This window comes from Mustela nigripes, chromosome 1 (genome assembly GCF_022355385.1).
Source record: "Mustela nigripes isolate SB6536 chromosome 1, MUSNIG.SB6536, whole genome shotgun sequence".
Lineage (NCBI taxonomy): Eukaryota > Metazoa > Chordata > Mammalia > Carnivora > Mustelidae > Mustela > Mustela nigripes.
The window spans coordinates 36424959-36440301 of record NC_081557.1 but is presented as its reverse complement, the minus strand read 5'-3'; positions in this window follow the sequence as shown (position 1 = coordinate 36440301).

Genomic DNA, 15343 nt, shown 5'->3' with positions numbered 1-15343 from the left:
AAAAAAAAAAAAAATAATAATAAAAATAAACCAGACTCTAAAAGGGACCTTGACAAAGTTAATTCTGAAAACTGGTGATGGATGGATAAATCTCCTACAAGTTTTCTCTCACTTGCCAGTGATCCTCTGTAGTCAGAATATTGTTACAGATGATCCATACTATGCACAGAGATGCTTCTTCACTGTAAGCACTGGATTCAGCTGCCTCCATCTTTCCTTACTCCCCTACACATTCTTCAACTGATCAATGTTGACTCAAATAGGTAGGGACAACTCTAGACCCCTATTCAGAAGGAAGAAGTTACAGAAGAAGAGACCTTCCACCTTCAACTACCTTAAAGATTTAAGGGTCAAATTTGTTCAGGGGGAAATGATAAGGGAGCAGAAGGCTAGCTGAGGACAAAGCAAAAGCTGACACCTTACATCCCTTCCCCCCACCTTGGTGACATGTGTAACATCCCTCAGAACTCCTGGCTGCCCTAAAAAAACAAAAAACAAAAAACAAAAAACCTTAAAAGTCAAAGATTTGACTAATTGCCAAAGAAAAGGGGGGAATATAAGGGCCTATTTAGCTAGAGCACTCCATCTCGGTTAAAACTTAAATTAACCCCCCCACCCCCAAGAGGAACTTATATAAAAGCAAGTCCAGGAAACCAGGAAAATGTAGTCAGCTAGTTCCTGATAACAGAGCCCAGAATACAAGGATGAGTCAGGCCAGATGGAAACATCTAATCAGTATGAAGTACAGTTTGTAAAAGTGAGAAGGTCTGGCCCAAACCAAAATGACTCCATCTTGGGAAGAATGACAATCTTATTATTCACACTGAATATGTTAGCTGAATAAGCCTTCCTAGAAAGTACTATTGTAACAGTTCCTGGTATGGCGTAATCTTGAATAACAAGTCACCAGACCATATGGAACTAGCCAATCAGCAAGAGACACACAAACCTGGTGGGTTGAGATACCAAGATATGGGTTAGAGTTTTACCCAATAAAAGGTATCCTGTAAGATTGGGAGGGGTCACTCTCTTTAGGTGGACCTGACTGGTCAGTCTATTTTTGAGCCTGTAAGCTGGGGGTTGTTTTCTTCAGAGGTACCGCGGGGCCAGTAAGTCTGACTTCTAATGCTTGGCATAGGATAAAGATTTGCATAACTTTCACTTTGTCTCAGTCTCATGCCTTTGATAACGGACCCCAACAGTGACCAAAAACCATGGGCACTGACAAAGAGAAAAAATCCTGCAACACTTCCAAGGTCCAGAGACTGTGTTTATAGTACCTTTGGCTGCCAGGAAAAAAACTGAGTGCAGTGGAATAGAGCCAGGTCATTCTTAGAGGTGAACTCAGCTGGTCTAGGAATTACTCTGGCTGGGTTCCTCTTAGATGATTAAAATTCTCCCTTGACTCAGACCACAGGATGCAGAATGGCTCTCCTCTCCCTGGCTGAGAACACTGTTCCACCAAGAAGAAGATGGAAACAGGAACCTTCCCACTATACTGCAAAGCTCCTTGCAGAGGTGAGTCCCTTGGGGCAGTGCTCAGGAACCATAGGGTGCAGTTAAGGGGATTTCCTCTCTAACTGGAGTTGTCTAGGATTGGGAAGAGTCTGGCTTCAGGTTCTTATGCAAGTGGAGTTGAGTCTTGGTTCTGTCACTCACCTAGTGTCATTGAGCAGACGATGCACCGATGGAGCCAGTGTTTCTCACCATATAAAATGCAGATAGTAGTAACTACCTGGCTGGAGTAAAGATATTTCATGTTGAAAATCAGACACATTGATTGGTACAGCACAGATACTTAAGAACATTGGCTATTATTATTACTTATCAAACTACATTGGCCCAATATGATCAATTAAATGCAATGCCTTAAGAGAGCAATGTCTTTAATTCTCAAAATAAAACCAACTGCCAAAGCCATGGCAGAAGGAATCTGCCTGCCCCAAACCTCTCAGATGCATGCCTGGGCTCGTTGCAGGCTCACTGTCCAGTAGGAAAGATGATAATTTATTAAGCACCTGGAACCTTGCCTCACATGAAGGAGGCACTCAAGTGATGGCTGGGGGTGCCTGGGTGGCTCAGTCAGTTAAGAGGCTGCCTTCAGCTCAGGTCATGATCCCAGCATCCTGGGATTGAGCCCCACATCCAGCTCCCTGATCAGCAGAGAGCCTACTCTTCCCTCTCATCTGCCTGCCTTTCTTCCTACTTGTGCTCTTTCTCTCACAAATAAATAAAATCTTTAAAAAAAAGGGAGGGGAGGATGGCCATTTTATGGTGATACCAAAAGATCACCCTTTCAAGTGCCAAGTTATATCAACTCATATGGAAAAATAGATAAATGCTTTGCAAACTATCGGAACAAAGAGCCTATAGCCACTGCATGCAAACCTGTAAATTATGGTCAATAACTATAAAAATGGTTTGGGTACATCTACACAATTCATCTGTACTGATGAGGACTAGCCAGAAGTATGTGTAAACATGGAACAAATAGATACCAAGTGAGCATTTATAAATAATGGTCAGGAACTTCTCGGTCTTCTGCAATAGCAGCTTCAGCTAACTTGTGCTCAGGGCAACAATGGAAAGCAGCCAAGCAGGTGAGTGCTGTGTGTGAGTGCAGAGCCTACAGACACGGGCATGGTCATGGTGACAGCAATGAATTGTTGTAACACCTACAATCCAGAGGTGAGTTTCTTGGTCTCTTCTCCTCAGCTTTGTCTGATTTAAGGGAGGTCTTCAGGCAAGGGGACAGCTGACGAGTGGATGTTCTTGCAGTTTCTTCTTTGATGAGGCACAACCACGGTAGACACCCAAGTCCACTGTGTGGGTCAAGGCCAGCGATCCAGGCTGCCATCTTGTGAGGGGTGTGTCCCTGGATAATTGTGCTCCCAGGACACAAGCAGAAACTGTGTTTTGTTTTTTTTTTTAAAGATTTTATTTTATTTGACAGACAGAGATCACAAGTAGTCAGAGAGGCAGGCAGAGAGAGAGAGAAGCAGGCTCTCCGCTGAGCAGAGAGTCCAATGCGGGGCTCGATCCCAGGACCCTGGGATCATGACCTGAGCCGAAGGCAGAGGCTTTAACCCACTGAGCCACCCAGGCGCCCCAGAAACTGTGTTTCTATTTCCAGGCAAATATCCTTGTAACTGGTGTGAAATCAATCAACTTGCCGATGTTAGATCTTGAACTGACTCCTATAACACAGAGTCTGTCTTCAGCATCAAGACCCAGAAGACCATAAAGGCTCTTTGGAAGCCCTTCATCTCTGGGCCAGTTGTTCTCAGCACCCCATGAAGCAGTCATCAAACACAGGTGAGCAATCAGTGCCCAACTTCTCTTCAGGACCAATAAGTACCATCCATAGGAATTCCCAGTTACAATGGGAATGTGAAGAATAATTTCCCCAAGAAGCCCAACGGCCCAGCAGAGACCCAGAAACCATGAGCGAGAGTGATTCCTCCTTTTCACTGCTCTGCCTGTGGCAAACCTAGGAATAAGTTGTTACTTTTGCCTCAGAACTTCAGGAGTTTTCACTGGCCAAAATACTGCCATGAAATGCTTTCTGTTGTGTTTGTAGGAATAGGAATACCAGGTTCCTAGAGGAGATGAGGCAGAATAGGAGATTTATAGTAGGAATTTATAGTAGGAATTTATTCCTACTTCTGTCATGTGTGTTGAGCATGAAATGTTTAGACTGGCCCTCTTTCATTTTATTTTTATTCTCTGCAGTCCTTCTAGGTCTGGGATAAAGTTAGATCATATCTAGTCATTAAATCAAGTATAGATCATATTAGGAAAGTAGTTCTACTGAATTTAGCCTCTTTACATGTTTAGAAAATAGTACCATTTAACTAAAATAGCTGTAAGGCTATTTTATATTTTTGACATCTTAAAATGGGGTAAGAGGTGGATTTAAAAGAACCAAGAGCAGATTAAGGACATTGTGTGATAGCAATTAGATTTACATGGAATTTGGATGGGAGACCCCACATATGATTATTTTACTTTTGTGGCAAAGACCAGCCTAATATCCTGGTAAGTTCTTCCAGAAGAACCAGTTTTTAAAGAAGCCATCTTTTAGTCATGTATAAAATGGGACTGGTTTTCTCATGAGCTGTGTTCACTCCGCATGTTTTAGAGCTCATACTTTTATGAGAAATTTTATTCCCTTACATTGCTTCATCCATTCTCCTCAGTAGACATGCTTATTCACATCTGTGAGAGTCCTGGTCAGTTTTAAAAAATAAAAGCTACTTATAGGTGTTTTAAATAGAATGGAATTTCACACAAGGAACTAAAGTGTTTAAAAAAAAATGTCTGTAGTTCTGCCTTCCAATCTAACAAAAGACATTTAATTGGACAAAATTTCCTGTCAGACAGCAGCTTTAAGGAAGGGTGGGAACAAATATGCCTTAGTTTTCAAAATAACTGTGAAGATTAAAAGGACCCTGAGTGTGCTATTAGCATTTCTGTCATAATAACCAAGTACTTGAGTATTTACAATGTGCCAAGGATATGGCTTAAACTAAAGGAATGAATGTCTAATAATGGAACTTCATCTATCATTGAGGGAAATTTTTTCCTCTTAGCATTGGGAGAGCTCTTCAGATCTTAACACAGAAATTATTTTTACCACCTTTCCATTTGCCCTCCTGGTACCTTATGGTTATGATTATCCAACAGCAGGCATAGCCCTCGTTTAACCTTTCATTTTTTACTGCCTATGAATGCAGTATATCCTCATGTATCATTTTATCCTTGAGATTAGGCATTACGTTGTCTTCTCTCAGATCTTCACTCTCCTTCATTTTGATCAAGCATGAGTGCACATAATGGAATGTATAAAGGGCACAAATTTGTGTTGGCTGCATTGCTCTCTGCTGGAAGAACATCGTGGGGTGAGCTCCCAGGGCTAGGCTAGGGCCCCAACTGCCCAAGGACTGGCAGGAGCCCAGAAGACACGCAGCTAATGCTACCCCTCAAAATGAATCCTGGAGCATGACTTTTTTCAGTCTTTGAAAGAGAGAGACTTTTGAAAGAGACTCTTACACTTTTTGTTATTGAATATTTGTTTTTAATTCATTTTTCTTTTCCTTTAGTTCTAATTAGTTTACCAGAATATCAACTCTGCACTGGTTTTCCAGGCTATAAGGTATATTCTTCAAATATGTGACTTCAAGTTGCCTTTTAGTTCACAATGGTTTTCTTCAGTGACTATTTCTTTATATTTGTTCTGTTCTCTTCAGCAGCTTTGGCTTTGTTCCTCAGGACTTTACACACAAATACACACACACACACACACACAGAGATGCTTTGTTGAAGTTCTGTGTCAATTGCTCTAAAATCCTTTTTCATTTCTTTCATATTTTTAAGTTAAAATTTTCTTCCTTCCCATTTTCTGCTTCTCTTTATGTGAAGCTAAAATAAAGCTTCACATAAGCTGTATGTGAAAGTTTAGTTTCCATTTCTACAACATTCTTTTATTTCTCACACTTTCCTTAGTTTTCTTTCTACTTACTTATTTGTTTGTCTGTGAATCTGTGAATCATCAGTCTTACACAATTCACAGCACTCACCATAGCACATACCCTCCTCAATGTCCATAACCCAACCACCCTATCCCTGCCTCCCACCCTCCAGAAACCCTCAGTTTGTTTTGTGAGGTTAAGAGTCTCTTATGGTTTTTTCTCCCTCCTGATCCCATCTTGTTTCATTTTTCCCTTCCCTACCACCAACAACATCCCGCCCTGCCTCTCAAATTCCTCATGTCAGAGAGATCATATGAAATTGTCTTTCTCTGATTAATTTCACTCAGCATAATACCCCTCTAGTTCCATCCATGTTGTTGCAAATGGCATGATTGTATTTCTTTTGATGGCTGCATTGTATTCATTGTATATATACACCACATCTTCTTTATCCATTCATCTGTTGAGGGTCATCTAGGCTCTTTCCATAGTTTGGCTTTTGTGGACATTGCTACTATGAACATATGGGTGCACGTGCCCCTTCAGATCACTACATATGTATCTTTAGGGTAAATACCCAGGAGTGTAATTTCTGGGTCATAGGGAAGCTCTATTTTCAACTTTTTAAGAAACCTCCATGCTGTTTTCCAGAGTGGCTGCACCAGCTTGCACTCCCACCAACAGTGTAGAAGGCTTCCCCTTTCTCTGCATCCTCGCCAGCATCTGTCATTTCCTGACTTGTTAATTTTAGTCATTCTGACTGGTGTGAGGTGATATCTCATTGTGGCTTTGATTTGTATTTCCCCAATGCCAAGCGATGTGGAGCACTTTTCATGTGTTTGCTGACCATCTTTTCCTTGTTTTTCTAAGGTTCATTTTCAAATTTTCATGTTTTCTTTTCTCTGATAGTATTTTTTCTGAGTCATTTGATTCCAATTTAAGTTGTCTTTTCATAACCTCTATTATTTTCTGAACTTCTTTTAGCTTGTTGATTTACAATATTAGTATATAGCTCTCCTTTATTTTGTCATGTCTTTCTGGTGTGTTTACATGACTTGAAAGAATGTTATTCTGCTTCTACTTTCCCCTTTTTTCTGATAATAATCTTTTTTAAAAAGATTTTATTTTTAAATAATCTCTACCCTCAATATGGGGTTTGAACTCACAACCTGAGATCAAGTGTCACATGTTCTACCAACTGAGCCCGTCAGGCACCTCTTTTTTATTTGTCCTGGTTCCCATTGATAATTTTTAATGTGCTTAGCTGCTTTTCTTTCTTATTGCTAATATTTCAGCGAGATGAGTGTTTTGTACCAGAAGGAAACCAGGATACTTTTCCTAGCTTCCAGATTCTAGAGCTCCCTTTTCTCTCATTTATTTGAATTGTTTAAAAATACTGTACTTTGTGAAATGTGCTGTCTCCTTCAGCTTCTTCTTCCCTTCGCCCCTATTGTTCCTGCTTAATATAGGGACTCTGTCCTATAAGTGAGACTTGGGTCCAGAATCAAGATCACCCCAGTACGTTATGACTTAATGAAATCCCCTTGCACTCACCTGCAAACTGTAGTCTACAAAATCCTCTTAGTATGGACTGCTGTTCTCTGGGAGACTCTTTCTGCAATGCATATAAAGACAAAAGATTTCTAGTCATATCCAAATCACACATAAGGAATAGGGGGGGAAAAAAACTTACCTAATAGAAAATGTGCAAAAGTTACACACAGGCAATCTATAGAGGAGGAAACCTGATTGTCAACTAAACCTATGAATGGTGCTTCATCTCACCAGTAATTGGAAATGCTAATTAAAACATGAAAATGGAGTTTCATCTGGCTCAGCACTAAGGACATTACAAGTTAATATAATAATTACAAAAGAGAAAAGAAGAATCAAATTGTGGTTCCCATAAAGAACAAGCATCACCTCATAGGTATTCTGAAAAAAAGAAAGGGAAAAAAATCTAATAAGAAGAAAAAATTGTATCTCTAGTTCTCTATGGCCTCTGGGTCTTTGCTTATACTTCCCACATCCCAGAATATTCTCTATTTACCTCTTTATCTAACTAATTCCTACTCATCTCTCAGGTCTTACCTTAATTGTCATCTCTTTCAGGAAAACATCTGATTCTCCTTTAGTCTAAGAAAAATACGCCGGTTTTGTCTGTCCTTGGTATTTTATACTTTCTTTACTATAGCATTTTCCAAACATGGCTGTGATATGGTTTTATGTGCGCCTTGCTATGGTGCTGAGTTATTCAGACTTTAATTGAGGTGTTACTGTGAAGGTAGTTTATAGATGCAATTAGCATCTACAGTCAGTTGACCTTAAGCAGATTTTTCTCTGATAATAGACTTACAGTCCAGGTGGGTCTAATCCAAGTAGTTGAAAAGCTTTAAGAGCAGAAACAAAGTTTCCCTGCAGAATAAGAAATTTCACTTATGAAATGCAGTGTCACTGATGGGGTCTGTGATCAAAGAAGCGAGACTGATACAAAGCAGAAGGTCAAGCAAAGTTTTATTTCCTGCCAGCACAGAGAATCAAACCGACTGGCTGAGGCCGTCTCTTACAGAGAGAGCGACCCGCCCAGCTTCACAGACTAGCTTTTATAGAGCAAAGGCCATGTGGTTGATCCTGGCCAATGAGAATGTCTCCACCTGGCCTGACTTGTCCTTACATTCTAGGTTCTGTTATCTCCACCTGACTTGACCCATCTTTGTATCTGGGCTCTGTTATCTCCACCTGACCTGACCTGTCCTTGTATTTGGGCTCTATTATCTCCACCTGACATGACCCTTCCTTGTATTTGAGCTCTGTTGTCAGGGACTGGTTGACCATATTTTCCTGGTTTCCCAGACTTGCTTTTAAGTAAGTTCCTCTGGGGTGGGGGGCAGGGTCAGTTTAAGTTTTGCTGCACAAACACAAAATGGCTGTTTATCTGAGATGGAGTCGCTCTGGTTAAGTAGGTCCCTTACAGTCACCTCCTGCTTGAGAGATTCCAACCTTTTTTTTTTTCATAATTGCCTGCCCTAGGAATTTTGAACTTGATAAGCTAGCCTCCCACAATTGCATATGTCAACTCCTTGCAATAAGTCCCTCAATATCCTCCACCCTCGAACATCAGGTCATGATCTCAGGGTGTAGGATCAAGTCCCACCTCTGGCCCCATGCTTGGCATGGAGTCTGCTTGTCCTCCTCTGTCTCTTCCTCCCCCTCCTCTCTCTCTCTCTCTCAAATAAATAAATAAATAGATAATTTTTTTTTTTAAATCTTCTGCATGTCCACGGTGACTCAGTCAGTTAAGTGTTGGATTCTTGATCTTATCTCTTGATCTCTTGATCTTGATCTCTTGATCATATATCTTCCCCTTCCCCGTTGGTGGCCTCTACTTGGGGATACCCTGCTTCCACAATGTCCTCATTCAGCATTCCTCCTTTTAAACCCTTGGTGTGGCACTGCCATGAAAGAATAAAAGCTCCCGACTGGAGAACTCTGTATAGTGTAGGTATAGTGGCAAGGTTTCAGGGTTGGGGGGGATGGGGAACCAGCAATGGAAGAGCTGGTTAGTAGGATACAATGCACGTGGGCACAGAGGAAAGGAAAGTGAGCTAAACAAGGGACAGGGCTCCAGGTGGTGGATCCCAGGTTCAGTGCATCCTAGAGGCTGCACACAGGCATCCCCTGCTCAGACCCAGTTTGGGACTTTGGGGCTTGGCTGTTTAGGCCTTGAGCTTTGGCCATAGGCTTTCCACTTGGAGGTGCAGAGCTGAACTGGTGAGAGTGTCATGGCAGAGACTGAGTGGCATGGAGATTGGGCTCCGCCACTTGAACCTCTTGTAGATGATGTTCTCAGGCGCCACTCCAAGACTCGAGGTTTTATTTATTTATTATTTTTTTTAAAAGATTTTATTTATTTATTTGACAGACAGAGATCACAAGTAGGCAGAGAGGCAGGCAGAAAGAGAGAGAGGAGGAAGCAGGCTCTCCACGGAGCGGACGGCCCGATGCGGGGCTCGATCCCAGGACCCTGGGATCATGACCTGAGCCGAAGGCAGAGGCTTTAACCCACTGAGCCACCCAGGCGCCCCAAGACTCGAGGTTTTAAACTGAAGAACCTTGTGAAATCATTTGTAAATATATGTGTCCTGGGACTGCACTTTTCTGATGAGAGATCCAACCATACCTTTCACCAGTGCAGTGGGGACTGCAGTGTGAGTAAGAAATGACTGTTCTAGTGGCCAATTTCATGACCACCTCACTCTGTAGGCTCAGGACTTTCCCTCTGGCTGCCCTGTGTGCCTTAAGCCTTCCAAGCCAACATTCATTCCTCACTCTGAGATCTTTGGTGGCTACAAACATGGGCTGGTGGTGTGTGACAGTAATTAGGGTGTGTACCCGGAGGGTGCTCTAGGGTGACTTCCAGCAATTTCAAGCTTCAGTTTAATTGTCAGTCTCTCCAGATGTGGAGGGACTGAGGTGAACTCATCCCTCAGGCCTTCTTTGAACTTGTAAGAAGTAGCTGTGGTGAAGTAGGGGACAAGGTTAAAAAAAAAAAAAAAAGTTCTTCTTTCTGGGCACTCAGCACCATGTCTGGAGTACTCATGGGCACTCAGCCAATATTTTTGGAACGGGTGGAAATGAATCGATTCTGGCAAATTCACCAGTCAGTCTCACAACTACTACCACAATTCTTATTTTAGGCTATAGAAAATCCAGACTCAGGTAAGGCAACATTATGTGTGGCTTTAGAAATGTTGAGTGCAGAAATTTCAGACAGATTCCTCCCAGAGTCAGTTTCCTGATAGAACTTTCCAGGAACGAGACAGGGAAATAAAGGTTACCCCATGGGTTCTTTGTAAAATCTAGGTTTTTCTAGTGTGAAATACAAAAACTATTCTCCTCGGAGCCCAACCTTGATTTACTGACTAAGTTAGAACTCGGAGTGTGCCCATTGCTCAGATTTTGTCCAGCCATCCCTGAAACGTCTCCAAACTTAAGACTACATAGTGCATGAACTAATAGAATTAATCAAGGAATATACTGACTTAAAAATATCCATCTGATTATTTTGATTTCCCAACTTTATGATCTTATTTTATAACTTTAAAGCTGGAATCAGAGTCAATTGGAAATAATCTAATTTAAATAAAAAATTTTACAATAAGCTGATAAACTCTAACTATAATGTGTATTTCCATTCTTTTAAATAAGCTTTCAGTGCTTTCTGATTTATGATATATAATATATATATATCCTCTGACATATAAGAAATTATGATTGATCAGAGTGTGCCAGTGTCTTGCATCCAGTTGAAAATTGTTATATGAATTTCTATACATTTATAAGGGTCTCAGCTACAGAGTTTCTCCTTGAATTCTACACAATTTGGGTATTATAGAGACTCAACTACAACACCAAAGCCATAATAATAACTGCAGTAGCAAAAGCAACATCACAAAATCATTTGCTGCTGCCTGGGGGAGATTCCGAGCTGTCCAACTACCTGGAGAATCTCAACTGAAAACTGATTGGACTGCATTCTACATATAACTTGTTCAGAAGATGTAGTAACAAGTAAAAGGCTGAAGCGACTAAAAACAACAACAACAACTCTTCCACAATCCTTAAGAGAGGTGAGGACCTAAGGGCAAATTGCTGTCATCAAGAATGGAGAGGCATACAGGTAATTACAGAGAAAGACACTGACACTGTCAGACTTCAGCCTGATGCCACTGCTGGGGTGGAAAGCTGGAACTGTCACTGATGACTTGCTGGGAGCTTAGTGTATACAGCTCTGAGCATTAGAAACTCCTGGGGCCCTCGGTCATACCCCACTTGCCTCCAGTTGTGAGTTTTTCTTCCAGGAGTAGGACCAGATTCTCACAGTAAAACATGGGAGAACAATCCCCTGGTACCTCCAGAAGTAGGAGAAGAAAAGGCACCATTTTGAAATACATCAGAGCCTTCTGTTTTTCTTAATAGGCCTGCCTCAGAGACACTAGTTAGAACAAATCAAATCAGAACCTGATTTTCTGGGGCATATTCAGAGCCGATGTGGCCTGGGAGAAGGGAAGTTCCCAACTGTATTCAGTTCTAGCCTCCCTAAGTGGGAGAAAGGAAATAGACAACTTCAACCCACTCTAACCACCTCTACCACGTAAGGGGAAAGAAGAAAATAGAAACATTGGTGAGGTTTACAGTCCGGAGGTATAGGCTCACTAAAAGCCCAAGACTGTAGAATGCTTCCCCTCCTCTACACCTCACCACCACATTACTAAAGGTTTATTTGCCATTCCTTTCATCTGGTACATCATGTCTGCCTATCAAGAAGGCATACTAAGTGGTAAGAAACACATATACAGAGTAAGCGTAAGAAGGAGACATGGCATAGATGTTGGAGTTATCAGACAGGGAATTTAAAACAACCATGATTAAGATGCTAAAGGCTCTGATGGATAAAGTAGATGGTATACAAGAACAGATGGACAATGTGAAGAGAGAGATGGAGATCCTAAGAAAGAAGGGGGAAAAAAAAGGTAAATATCAAAAACACCATAACCGAGGGCACCTGGATGGCTCAGTGGGTTGAAGCCTCTGCCTTCGGCTCAGGTCATGATCCTGGGTCTGAGGATCGAGCCCCGCATCAGGCTCTCTGTTCAGCAGGAAGCCTACTTTCCTTCCTCTCTCTGCCTGCCTCCCTGTCTACTTGTAATCTCTGTCAAATAAGTAAATAAAATCTTTTTAAAAACCCCACCATAACTGAAATGAAGAATGTTTTTGATGGGCATATTAGTAGGCTGGACATAACTGAGGAAAGAATCTACAAGCTTGAGGATTTCTCAATGGAATCCTCCAAAACTAAAAAGCAAAGAGAACATAGACTGAAAAAACAGAACAGCCAAGCACTGTGGGGCAACACAAGAGGTCTAACATATGCATAATGGGAATATCCAAAGTGAAGAAAGGAATAGAAGAAATATTTGAAATAATAATGGTTAAGAATTTTTCCAAATTAATATCAGACACTGTATGATACTCTAGTGATGCATACATGTCAGTAAACATTTGTCCAACCCTATAGCATATACATAGCCACAGTGAACCTAAAGTAAAATATGAACTTTGGGTGAATGTCAATGTAGGTTCATCAGTCGTACCAAACTTATCATCCTTGCAGGAGATGTTGATGCTGGGGTATCTCCTTCAATGCACGTGTTTGAGTGCAAAGGGAATACGGGAAAATTCTTCACCTTTTCTCAATTTTGCTGTGAATTTAAAATGTTTCCAAAAAATTAAACTCTTAAAAAAAAAGTTGATAGTTTTATGAAAAGAATGTTAGAAACTGAAGCTTTCCATCAGTGATTTTTTTAATTAATTAAATTTATTTATTTTCAGCATAACAGTATTCATTATTTTTGCACCACACCCAGTGCTCCATGCAATCCAGCCCTCTATAATACTCACCACCTGGTACCCTGACCTCCCACCCCCCGCCACTTCAAACCCCTCAGATTGTTTTTCAGAGTCCATAGTCTCTCATGGTTCACCTCCCCTTCCAATTTCCCCCAACTCCCTTCTCCTCTCTAACTCCCCATGTCCTCCATGCTATTTGTTATGCTCCACAAATAAGTGAAACGATATGATAATTGACTCTCTCTGCTTGACTTATTTCACTCAGCATAATCTCCTCCAGTCCCGTCCATGTTGCTACAAAAGTTGGGTATTTGTCCTTTCTGATGGAGGCATAATACTCCATAATACTCCATAGTGTATATGGACCACATTTTCCTTATCGATCCGTTGAAGGGCATCTTGGTTCTTTCCATAGTTGGGCGACTGTGGCCATCAGTGATTTACTGCTAAACATGGGAAGAGATACAGGGCTTTTGAATCATTTTCCTAAAACATGTTTAGAGTTCAATGATGCTCTTACTGGGGGAAGTAGGGCAGAGCTGGCTGCCAAAGAGGCAGGTATTGAACCTTGGTGGGGATTTTTTAAAAGATTTTATTTATTTATTTGAGAGAGGGAGAGAGATGGATGAAGAGACAGGGAACGAGCAAGGGGAGGGAGAGAGGGAGAGGGACAGAGGGAGAAATCAGACTCTTCCCTGGGCAGAGAGACCGATGGGGAGGTGGCAGTGGGGGCTCTCAATTCTAGAACTCTGGGATAATGGCCTGAGTGAAAGGCAGATACTTAACAGACTAAGGCACCCAGGGACCCCCTGGTGGGGATTTTGCTGAGACCTTTAAATGGGTAGATCTCTGTAAACATTGGAAGAAGAGGATAAAATGTTTTGTTAACAATCTAGATATAAAATTATCTGTAAGAGGTTGCATGTGCAGTTACTATGAAAAATTATATACAAAACAAAGCAAAACAATATATAAATACTAAAACTACCATCAGTTGAGTTCCAGCTGTGTACCAGGCACTATGTACTCATTATCTCTCATAGTCTCAGAAGTCTAATAAAATGGATATTATTTATGTTTTATGGGCAAGGTGATAGTAAGAGTATTTGGCTAGACTTAATTATATTTTCTAATTACTACTGAGGCTCTGAGATACCTGAACATGGCTTATCTCTCTGATCATATCCGGTAAGAGGTCTGGTCCCTGGCTCTGACTTAGAAGAAGACATAGGTATGTATGTCTGTCTGCTTCAGGGCTGATGTGATTTGTAGTGAGTGGCTCAATGACAAGGCATAAATCATTTAAAATTCCTGGAAGACCATTAGGGAGATTGACAATTTTGTAACAGGAAAATAAATGTTGGTGCTGCCTTTTAAGATAAGTAAATTGCTAAAGAATAAAACCAAATTCAATTCATAACAACATTCATAAAATAAAAATTTAAGATGCTTCAGTGTTAAAACACAACTTTAAATGATTAAACTTTTTCTATTTTGCACTATTCATTGTTTAATCTTCTGAATTATGGTTAATTCTGTAGAGTGTTTCACTTAGTCTGGGAAAGCAGTCAGGGAAAGGATAGTGGAAAGAATTTGTGGAGTAAGGAAGTAGAGCTCTAATTCTTACCTGTACATGAAGGGTGTGACTTTGAGAAAATCACTGAGGCCCTTATTTCCATATTTGTCATATAAATATACTGGACTGAGAGATTCAGAAATTCTGATATTCTACAAATGTGCTTTAAACTTTATGCCATCTTCAAAAGATGTTTTATAATACCAGGTCACTCAATATTTAACTTCTACACAGTATCTAGGACAATCTCTCCACCTCAAGGTCCTTAATGAAATCTCATCTTCAGAGTCCTTTCTGCTAAGTTACATGTTCAGAGTTCCTAAAGATGAGGGTGAGGACATCTCTGGGTGTGAGGGGATGGGTCTAACCCTAACTCTACCACAACAAGAAAATGCTGGGCTGATAAGCAAGGACTATTAGTGTTGGAAGTTTGGATAAAGAGGCTGCTGTGGGCTGGAGCAGAAAGTAGAAATAGAGGAGAAGTTACAGAGTCCCTGATAAGGATATGGGTCAGGGAGTGAGGAGACAAGACAACTCCTCTTTATATAAGGTGCTGTCCTCTATGCCTCTTCTGTTGGAAAGTGAGCCCTCCTGAATATGGCCTGTATGGCTGTCTGCATTCACACCCCCCCACCCAAGGAAGGACATGTCCAGAAGTCAGGAAATCTCAGCTGAAGGGTCCAAGATGGTGGAGTAGGAGGCCTTAATTTCATCTGGTCCCAGGAATTCAGCTAGTTATCAAACCATTCTGAACACCTAGGAACTCAACAGGGGATCAAAGAGAGGAAGAGCAGCAATTCTAGGAACAGAAAATTGACCACTTTCTAGAAGGTAGTACGTGTGGAGAAGTGAATCTGAAGCGACGGGAAGATAAAACGTGGGGGGA